Source organism: Varroa jacobsoni, unplaced genomic scaffold, assembly GCF_002532875.2.
Source record: "Varroa jacobsoni isolate VJ856 unplaced genomic scaffold, vjacob_1.0 scaffold_245, whole genome shotgun sequence".
Taxonomy (NCBI): Eukaryota; Metazoa; Arthropoda; class Arachnida; order Mesostigmata; family Varroidae; genus Varroa; species Varroa jacobsoni.
Window position 1 is genome coordinate 169,776 of NW_019213147.1, and position 11,569 is coordinate 181,344.

General features: G+C 38.3%; 1 long non-coding RNA gene across 1 annotated transcript; it reads left to right on the forward strand.

Moving 5' to 3' along the window:
• Positions 1 to 386: 386 nt before the first annotated feature.
• On the forward strand, positions 387 to 4,692 carry LOC111258555 (uncharacterized). Its single transcript, XR_002679060.2, has 3 exons — positions 387 to 559; positions 1,619 to 1,785; positions 2,964 to 4,692. It is a non-coding gene; the product is annotated as an uncharacterized LOC111258555 (long non-coding RNA).
• The last annotated feature ends 6,877 nt before the right edge of the window (positions 4,693 to 11,569 follow it).

Genomic DNA, 11,569 nt, shown 5'->3' on the forward strand with positions numbered 1-11,569 from the left:
TACTTCAACAAGTTTAATTAAAAGCTTTTTAAGCTAACATGTATTGTATGTGGAAACTGGTAGCTTCGCATTTATTTGTGTAAGTTATTTGCCCCAGAATTAAGTTGTTACATATTTTAATGCTCTGAAGTCGCTTTACTGGTGAGGCAAATACTCGAAAATGTTACTGTGCATTATTATATAATTTTGTGTAGAATCCTGCATAGAAGAGATGCAAAACTAGCAAACGCTGTTTTAACATTAATACTACGCAGCCGTCTCAAAGATGTGTTTGTAAAACGCGCGCGCGCGCGCGTAATGCTTTGGTTCTCGGAAAATTTTCTTCAGATGTAAGGCGTATATACATTTTGTGTTTGTTTCTTTCTTACTCTTTTAACTGCCAGAAATTCAAGCGATCACCGAAATATACACAATTTGTGATTAGGTGCAAATGTATATAGTCGACACGGAATCCAGTCTACAAGCCTTCAGCAACGACGCCGGATGCATAAACACCGTTCTACGAACGAGGGATGCATGCAAAAGGATGTTCGAACATGTAGTCTCGGATCATTTCGAAGTAAAGTCATAAACTTCTTTTCTATTTGGTCTACGTTATGCAGGTATAATAAGGTTTCACGTTTTATCCCCTGGCCTTATCTTTAAATTCGAATGATTCTATTCCTCAATCAGAAGCGTGAGGTTTCTGCTTCGGGCCGCTCAGTACCTAAGTCAACTTTCCATTCTGAGAGCACGCCTCTATGTTGGTCTAAAATTAGAAGCTACTATTGTCTATTTCTGATATTGTTTCGGGTGAGCTATCGATAAGGTGAGTAAAATCGATATAATCTTAAAATAGTTAACACTAAATGTTATCACTTTATAAGGTTAATGGTTATAAGATTTTTGATAAAATAATTGCGGTTATCGATGAACCAAATAAAATGGCGCTCAGCATGAGGTTTACACGCTACGTTCTAACTATTCATAAGGTAGTTTCTGAGCTGTTCATGGGTCCGAGACTGACGTACAACTCACTTATTGATTCCAATTCGCGTATTACGATACTATCGATTGTGCAGGACATGCTCTAAATAGAAATTTAACTGAATTCTATGAAAGGTATGACAATTTTTGTTTGCGCAGGACAAAATGGTTCTTATTAGCGTCCTAGTCACCGGTTTCCTCTATATTATTTTCGTTTTTATTTTTAATAACGCGGTCTGGGCTTATATAGGTTATCATTTTATCGATAAGCAAAAACTTTATATGTGAATAAGGTCACTACTTCAGCGGTTTCTACCGAATTGCTCAAGTTTGTCCATCACGGGTTGACTCAGATACGCGACGCTTTAGGCAAACAAAACGAATTGGGTAACTGTTGGGTATAAAACCAAAGTGCCGGCAACATATACTCCCACTGAAGCTCATAGTTTTTGCTATTGCGGTCTGGTAGTGCGCTGAATACTAGGTTTCTTTCTAATTGATAGTTTTGTATGAAATCATATACAATTCCTTGTTGATAGTCCTTCCTTGTTCTTATAAGGCATTTTCAAGTGTATAAGATTCTTCCAATATCGCTAAACGTAAATCTTCTTTTTTTTTTTTGTTGGTGTATATATGTTTAACTTAACTCTAGGCTTGTGTATACCTGCGAACGCTACTCGACATAAAACTTCGTTCATTACGCCAATCGATTACATAAGTGACTCCTCGAAAGGAGAGAGAGATGACTGTCGTATGGTATAGAAAAAGAAAAAGAACAGTAGCGGAGTGACTTCGAAAGACATTAGAAACAAATCGAAAGTAAGTGTGCCTCAACCCAGTAGTTCACTGAGAATCTAGGAAATGGGTGCGTCTTGTTATATACAGAAGAACGCATGTCTAAAGGAATAAAATTAGAGCCAATAGTCCCCGATAATCCTAACCTTCAACTGAAATGTCAAGTCGTGAGTGACCTATTAAAAACCCGGTTCTTCGTAAGAGCTCTTTCTCCTCTTTATCTCCGGCCTGAGTTAGCCTGCTTGCATAGCCTATATATTCCGAAGAGAGTTCTGCTCTGACACCATAAATTCTATTGAGAGGTACCCATGAAAATGATTATTTATGGACATTTTGTCAATTTCAGTTTGTGTTACTTCTGAAATTTCGTGGAGACATTATGTGCATGAGGATGCTTTTGATTTTTCGGCAACCTGAAGTTCGGCCGGCCTTTCACATTTTGAGCGAGCTAACTTGTAGATTTGCAGCCAAAAAAAATATCTATAAACTAAAGTGCATTTATGCTCATTCGATTTACATTTTAAACTGTTGCCATTGCCAATTCTTAGATTCAATATTCAATGCACGGAGGTAAGATTGCACGACATGCACACATATAGCTACAGGCGATGCTTACATTCTGAAATAAGAACAAATCTTTGAACCAGGTTGGAATATTTCGCAATTCTTGTGGCACAATTCAAGTAATTATGTGTTTCATTCAGAAACATGTCTGTAAGGGCTGCGTTTCTAACATTTTAAGCGTTGACCTGCGGACGAATATGTACCTTAACTTAACCTGATTGGTAAAACAAATCAAATGATTTTTACCCATAAAATTATGAAATTAATACACGAATGAAACTTAGTATTCAACTCTCGGCCTCGGCCGTCGAAGTACTGTCTTCATGTTGTTCGATTGATGCACACTCTTATGGGTACATCTATTGCAGACAGTCCTGCAATATTATTTAGAGAATTTTCATTCCATCAGTGGCCGTTTCGGGCGCGTAATTCCAGTTCATGTCGCTTACCGTGACACAAAGATAGTACCTGCCGAATTTGCTGAGACTTCGAGACAAAAGGCTAGAAACATAATATTTTTCAGCGATAATTATATGCTCTCTTTTATGCTTATGAATCTGTCCTGCTTGTTATGAGTTAAACGTTCGCGTGAAACCGTCAATGAACAGTTGATTTCCTTCCTTTTTTGCCGACTTCAGGAGTTGGCTGGCCTTATGGCCGACGATTTTGAAATAGGTCCCGTCAGCCTAAGCTACAATCACTACCGCCTTGGAAGACATTGCCTGCAATGGTTCGGAGAAGCCAAGATTTCTCCGTATAATACCTAAAGTGTTTACACTGCTGTCACTACTATGGGCTATTGAAGTTGATGGCGCGCAGTGCCAAGAAGAGGAAAAAAGCTGACCCTGGAGATGATCGGCCAAGATCGCGCACGCGCTTTCATAAGTGAGTCCGTCCTGGCATTTGCTCGTAATACTTCTAGCGTCCTAGATCATCACCATCGCAGGACATCCGATGATTATCCGTTCTGCGCAGTCGAGAGAATGTAACAAATTAATCATTTTACACACTCATACCGATTGCAGTGTTTCTCAAAATGTGAGGTATTTTCAGGACGTTGAACCTATTAAACGTTATCCTGTGCGTATTAAAATATAATTTCACTTTGGCTCATTACGTGATGTTTGAAATGATTCCAACAACAAGAAGATTCCACCGACACAGACACTCTGATTTAGTTTATCTAATTCGCTAGAATATTCCTAAATATACCATTATCACTTCCAGTTATTAACTACAGTTGATACAACCGGGTATTACGGAAAGTTCACCTAAAAAGTACCAGTCGTACACTTTCTCGATAAGTAGAGCGCTTATTTTGTGTTACATACACGTAAAGACGTCGTATTCTTGCGTTTCGACTCGATCCTGTGTGGCTGAAATTGTCAACGGTGATTCAACCCTGTATCTGCTGGATTCCCATAGGAGATACAGATCATAATAATTTCAATTTACATTCAAATTTCAACTCATTCAAATTATAGCTGTTCCTATTATACTAACAGGACTAGCCTAATCGATTGCTTCGTTGCTATAATAGATTCTGTCGCATATAATGTAAAAAATAAATGTTTTGAAAATACTTTACCTGTAGTCCGGTCTGTTTCGCAATCGAATGTCTCCAGAGAAACATACATAATTATAAAAATACGCCTCCTACATCCCGCCGTTCAGCTTAGCTTGGGTACATCCATCTGTTACACGTAATTCGTGCTTCACGCATCCGAACTTTTCCGTTAACCGCATCTTGTACAGCCACGTTACTTGACGAAATCACAACTGATAAACAATCAGTTCCATTTCGTGATTTAGAGAAAAAATAGTGCAAAAAACAGATTTTAAATTTGTGCTGCGAGCGTTAAAAAGCAATCAGATTCAAAAACTGAATTTCTGTTATTATTTTCGCCAGCATATAAAGTCGCTGTGTTTCGCAATGCTGGCCGACTCAATTTGTGAGGTCCGTTGACCCTTAAAGTATACCTAGCTTTACCTATTAATCAGGTCGAAAAAGTCTTCAATGTCGTTCTCGATTGAAGGATCGTTAACCTCCATCCGCTAACCCTTCGCAGCGGATTATAGTAAGGTAAAATATTAGCATATTATGGATAATGCCATTATTTTTATTTCTTAAGCTGACTTAAGCATGAGTGAAATTATGAAGGCCAGGTTATATTTATTGCGCATAAACTGTGCTCGATTTCCATTTTCGATGCAACTTTGTTGATGAGCCACATAACGTATCAATTGAAGGTTAGAAATCTGAAATAATACATTGAGTCACAAGTAGAAATACTTCCGTCGAGGATAAGTTGGACATATGATGGAACTAAGATTGGTCCCACTGAATAAATGGAATGAAAAGGTTCAATTTTCTTTCGTCTTTTTCGTTGTGCCTCTTTTATAGTGCAATAAGCAAATGTCCATAGCGAACGATATTTAGACCACTCGAGTATGCCGACACCTGTTGCCAACGTTTTGAAGAATAAACAGATCATTTCTTCTTTGTCATTTGCCTTCTTCACGTCGGGACTAACCACTTGACCAAAACGCTTTTATGTACATGTAGTTAGAGCTCGTTGCTTACAACGACCCATTTTTTCTCTTGGGCGATAAACGACTGTGTCTCGTTGCATGTTGGGATGGGTTGGCCAAATTGGTAAAAGTCTGCACAACTTAACGTTGCATGCTGATTATTAAAATTAAACCAGTTGTTATTGGTCAATGTCTTTCGCATTCTTAGGCGTGCGTATAGGTCTTGTCTACTTTTTTGAGGTGTGACGTTAGCTCGAGTAAACTTATATTGACATGGTAAGCATTATAAAAGCTCATCGCTATTGCATCTCGTAAAACATATCTTTTCTCCATATCGAAGTCTAGAAGAGTGATTTGTACCGCTGCATTGTCGGCAGAGAGAGTACGTAATAACAGGTGTATAATTTATTCATAATATTCATAATAATTATGTAGCTAACATTTATTTACTTTGCCCAAATATAAAAGCGGCAATTTTCTTAACTTTGGCAAGTTCTAAGAGTAGCCAGTACAATTAAGGCGTAAACAAGTGAACCTACGAATGCTTATGTCAGAAAAAAAGCCTATTCAAAGGAGTTTATCTATCGTAGCGCAACTTAAGAAATATTAAGTTGAACAGTTGCAAACATCGACTTATTGATATAGCACCCGAAAAGGGGCGCACTTGCGCTAATAAAAAAAATACAGCCTTCTACTTGCCAGATGTATACTACGAACAATATTAAAATCATGTGTCTTTTGGAGAAGGTCATTTTGCCCTTGCTCGAAACAGGCCCTGTTCAAATCAGTACATCCAAAGTTGATATTCCGTAAAAGACAAAGATTACTCCCTTTACGTTACGTTATGTGACTCTACAGGAGTGTTGCACAAAGAAGTTGCTATCTGATCGTTATCGTGTCAATGTTGTTGACCTTTGTTTACTGGGCTAAAATACATATGCGGCGTTCAACTAGAATTGCAGGACTCTCTTACGACGGAAGGCCACGGATGCGGGTTTCGTGATCAACGCCTTTTTCGCTTTCCACTCGTTTCGATCTTCATTTGAATACAACAAATTTAGATTCCCTGACTTTTGTTTGCTCTGACGAGTTTTTCTCGTCTACGTGAAAAATAGTCAACAACAATTCAGCAGCTTTCGGATATTCGACCAAAAAATAAATCCTGAAACTGCGGCGTGTATAGATATTCTCATAGCTTTACATTTACTCTAAGTAACAGTGGTGAATGATTTCGATGGCCCTCAGACGAGCGACGCGCTGCGGGGAATCAGATAACGTTACACCGGGACATTATCTGTAGTTGAAGCGCTATACCGTTCATGTCAGAAATCTTTTTAGATAGAAAGTGATGCGAAGGTTTGAGTATTATTTCCCACTCTTAGACGTGCACGGCGGTAAGTAATTATCTTTTACATAAATTGGTATTCGGACTAAAAGTAGCTCCTCGCACGAACGATTTATAGTATTGAATATGCCTGTCAGCGACATTCGGGACATTTGTCAAAGACGTCAAAAAATCCGTCTAGTTATATAGGTTTTCCTACTTACGCGATCCCTTGCCTGAAGAACAATTATCTTCATAACACGCTTAAAAAGGTAGCAAGATAATGGATAGGCTCTTCAAATACACTACATGCAATGGTAAACTCTTGGCTGGCTACATGAATGGAACATATAAACCGGTAAAATACATATTCAATATGAATTCAGACATACAAGTCGTACTACTACCGACTGAAAATCACATGACAATCTTAGCTAGCATATCTAATATTTAACAGTATCAAACTTGTTGATAATTCAGGGAATTCACTAATTGAACTAGTAAGATCACTGCTGAGACCGATGGCAGTCCTTATGAGGGTTACTTTGCATCTAAATCTGTACAAGTCCCTGATATCGCACACACATATATGTAATTAAATAATGTTTTGGGCTGGCCGCATCGATTCTTTGGACTCTCATAACATTCGCTCGATCGGTCATACAGGCGATAGTAAACGTTTCCTACGTAGTGTACACAAACATTTCTCAACAGAAACCCTGACTCATTTGCTGCAAGGTAGTTATTACGGAACAGCTTGACAGAACCATGATTTTAAACAATACGAACATTTTAGAATGGCCGTTCAGAACTGGCACAAAGATAAAGCACTGGCATTTATAGATTGTAGCAAAAAAAGAACAAGGTAACTATTATTAAAACCACAATCTCGACAAATAAAACACTATCGATAACAACGATAACGGTTAGATAAACTTGAATAGACTTAAGATTTTAAAGCAATTTTTGTCTGACTCTAAAGATTAGTATCTCGAGAAATAGATACTTGCAACACTTATTCCCTTCTTCTTCCCCATATCCTTCTAATATGCTTCAGAGCTTGTTATATACCCATAAAAAATTGGCGGGACATTTCGCTAGGTGTAAGAAAATACTCGGCAATCGGAAAACTGTATTTGATTAACTTAATGTTCAAACGTTATTATAGATGTTTTTAAAAACGATATAAAGCAATCTAATAAACTGCTACTCAACGCTAATAGCTTACAGAGAGCGGCTCTGAAGTCCAGAACCACACGGTTTCGTTTGCTCGTTTTCTGGGAGTGAAAAATCTGGCCAAAGAGAGTGAATACGGCTAATGTTACCAATCAGACCTAATAATACGTGCCTCTAAGTAAACACGTAGTGGGCGTCATCATATAGATTTCTTACGGTTATTATTATTAACAAAAAAAAAGGTGTGGCAGGTATGTTTGGCGCATGAAAACAAGAAAATATCACAGTGATGTTGAATCCGAACACTCATTGCTTGCAACGGCGATTGTACACTTAGCCTGAACACGGTACCCTACAGTTACCGTTGGATCTCAGGAACAATGTAACATAGGTACGCATTTCCTGTCACATGTCCTGAATAAATTAAATACTACGTTAGTGTAAAATGCATGACGTAATCATATAATAAATATGCGATTATATATATATGTATGGATATTTTTATGAATCACTGAACATGAAATTGATGTTTGTTACGGTTTGTCTATTTATGTTTATTTAGGGATGTAATTAGTAGACAGTGTCTTGCAATAGCTTAAGCTATCGTACCCCATAAGTCGTAGCCGAATGCGATCTATATAAATCACAAACAATGCATTTATTAATCATCATTTATTCGTTTGCAAATCTGATAGAACCGTATATATTTATCCCTATATGGCTTTTTTATATAGGCGTGGGAAGATCACTGGGCGTTACATGAAAATTAAAGCCGGTATCTTTCGTTTACAATTTTGCCACCCTATGAACGAAGCCATAGAAAATTAACTTCACAATAATGTAGAGCCCGATTGTTTTTTCAAAATCTTCTCCATACAAAATATGGATGCTGAAGTATTTTACCCCTAGCAGAAGAACGCTACGCTAGTGAACATATTTTTTCTATTGAAAGAACCCTTGGTCGACATTCGACCGGAAGTGCCCCGTAGCTATCAGCTTTTTGAGAGTCGGGACTCGACACGGGAATCATAGGTGCGCACTAGCTGTACCTTCTCCACACGTATTTCTCCAGTTTGGCAAGAAAAATCTCTTCTCTTCACCCTTACGCCGATTAGTGGTCGGATAAGGTCTCAGGTCGCGCCTAGCATTTTTCGTGCGCAAATGCATATTCCCTATATCACACACTTCTATACCTCAATATAAGAGTTTATGTTACTTTCGTACTCTTATGCACCGCGCATTTACCACCCTTTAAGAAGACCGGACGTCAATCGATTTGTTGCTTACGTATAAATTCGTTATATACGTCTACATTCTAAAAATAGATATCTCCGTAGAAATTCCTTCTACATAACAAATATATAGCCTTCTACCTGTGGGAAAGATTTATAAACAAAATACAAATTCAAATCGTAACAAAGTAATACTTAATAAAAAGCAATTACAAGGTTTTACGACGACTCATACTAGATTACTAACGTTTTGAATCAAGGAGCGTTGTAGCTTTTTTTTTTTAAAGAGACTGAATTAAGTCTATATAAAACAGAAACTATGGCCGTAATCTCAGATCTGACGGGGTTGCTGGTATTCAACTATGGCCGTTGAAACTTGTGCCTGAAGTCAGCCAATTGGTAGCTTGGTTTAGAGCTCCCTAATGGTCACAGTCGATGCTTAAGCTCGTGTCGACACAATGCCCTTAGTGCGGCTGTATCTGCGCTGTATAGGCTCAAGCGGAAAAATGCTGTAACAGCTTCGCAGCAAAGCTGATCAGGCGCCTAAATGCTTCCTGATGTTCACTTTAGTGAGAAATGTCTGTATTGCGAAAAACAGACTTACCTGTGACTCTGCTTCGAAGAAAAACCAATATTATTCAACCGCCTATTATCAAAGTAAACATTTTTTGAAATTCAAGATTTTATTGAAGTAAAAAAAACTTCAGTATATTAAGGTAGAGGCCACGATGAAGCCCTGCATTAGTTTCCTTTTTGCTACTGTTTCGATCTTCAACGCCTATGCACGTAGAAGGTTTCCTGTAAGCGATATGGTATATATTTCGCATGCCCTCGTTTGCGTATATGTCTATTATTTGTATTATATTTATTTGCTCAGGATGCTACCGCTCCTCTCAGTAAGAGGCCAAACATTAATCTTCTGTTAGCCTTCTAAAAAATACTACTATTTATGCATTATATGTTTTTTGTATCATCTATATAAAGCCTTATATAGATGATAAGATCTGATCTAAAATATTGAAGAGTGGAACAATGGCTAATTTTCGAACTGTCGAACATGTCGACCTTTGTCGCCGATAAGGAAGCTTATGATTGCTGGACGACCTCTGTAAAGTTTCGCGTTGCCAAGCGAGAAAATAGTCGGTGTTTTCTCGTAATATATCGATTGCGTCGATCCGGAAAAGTTGGTTTCGTGTAAAATCCTTCAAGTCTTCACACTGCGTCCAAAGCTATGCGTTGTTGAACCCTATGGCGCAGAGCATCAGAAACAGGTAAGAAACTGATATAGCTTATTATCCTTCGCGAAAGTGACTTACACACGTCTTTTTGGTACTGTCATCTTGACGCTGTACAGTGACATACTCCAGGTTCCGGGTGACTGGTACGGCCAGTACGCAGGGATAACGCGTTCTTTATGAGAGATTAGTGCAAAAAACTCCACTGATTTATGAACATATACAAAGATATGGCAATAATCTAAACAAACCCACTTGTTAACGATAACCTACCTAGAACTGTATGAAGCCTCACTGTTCCTTCGATATAATAACGATACGACAATGGAAGTACGATATGTGATGTTGGTTTTTCTAGCGATTATAATTGAGACACTGTCGTTTTATCTAGCTTATTGCTCGATACCGTTCACACGGTTCTATAGCTATGTCCTATTTCGTATTCCCAATGAGGTCGCTATGGGTTTCAAGCCATACTGGCTTCTACATGCCAACCAACTAATTCAGTATACTGCGTAGTGAATCATGGGCGACTAGCCATATTGTATGGCTAAACCGTTCGTTACCGATATACTAGGCGGCCATTGATTTTGTAGCAGGTATATATATATATATTTGTGACCTAATTAGGTTCTGAGATCTGTGATGCCTACCCAATACTAATGGTGGCCTCGATTCCGTTGTTAGAATTCTATAAGATCATGACCAAATGATTGATAGAATTCGTAAAAAAATTTTTTTTACTACAGACCATGCGCAAATGATCACTTTGCGATTTTGAAGTATTTTGTTAGATGAGTTCCTACGATATTAAGGAGTTGTTTTGGTATTACATTTAAAAATTGCTCTGTGCTATATTGTGTACGTGGTCATAGTCAATGTGCTACGATGGCATATTGGGTGGAAATAGAAATGAATACTTAATTTATGATTACCTGTATGCTTGTATATAAATATGCCTAGCAACGCTGAATAAATACCTATACGCCTAGCAACCCTAATACTTACAGTTCATAGAAAACATCCCCCTTGTCGTAGACGTCGTATGCTTTTTCGCCGATATTGCGCTCTTTTGATGCTCAAACAAGCTTGAGTCGGGCCAATATAAGCTGTATCCATATCAGAGTATCCAAACTATGGCCCGGTCAAGCAGTCAAATGTAGGGTGAGAATATCCACAGGTCTGCCAAACTGAAACCTCAGCAGTTGACGATTACCAACCATCCGGCTGTGATAAGCTCAGACTTTTTACCTAATTCTTTGATCAAAAATATTTAAACAGCAGGACTCATGATACTTCCGCAAAATGTCCCGGCCGAAGTGACCGGGTTGTCAAGAAAGTATTGACCGTTCTTCAAGCCAGGCGGCTTCAAAGTCATATATCTCAAGTCGCGTCGGATCGGCGATGATCGAGAGCTGTCATTTGGCAGTAATAGAACTGCTGAAATCGTCAATATTAATCTTCGGATAGTACTTTGAACATGAACATAAGTGAACTTTTTGCGAAAATTCGCTGTTTTTACAGATTTTGTTCAGTAAAGGCTCAAATGCTGCCCAGGCCCACCAGATAAAAATTTGTGCTCATCATGATCAGGATGCGTTGCTAGAAATGGCCTAATACTGATTTTGTGACTTCCGTTGGGTGATTTCGATGTGAAAAATGCACCTCATAATTGCTGACCAGTTACGGGAAAAAAAGTTGCAAGAAAATTGAGAAAGGGTGACGCGTGGATAACGAAATTACAC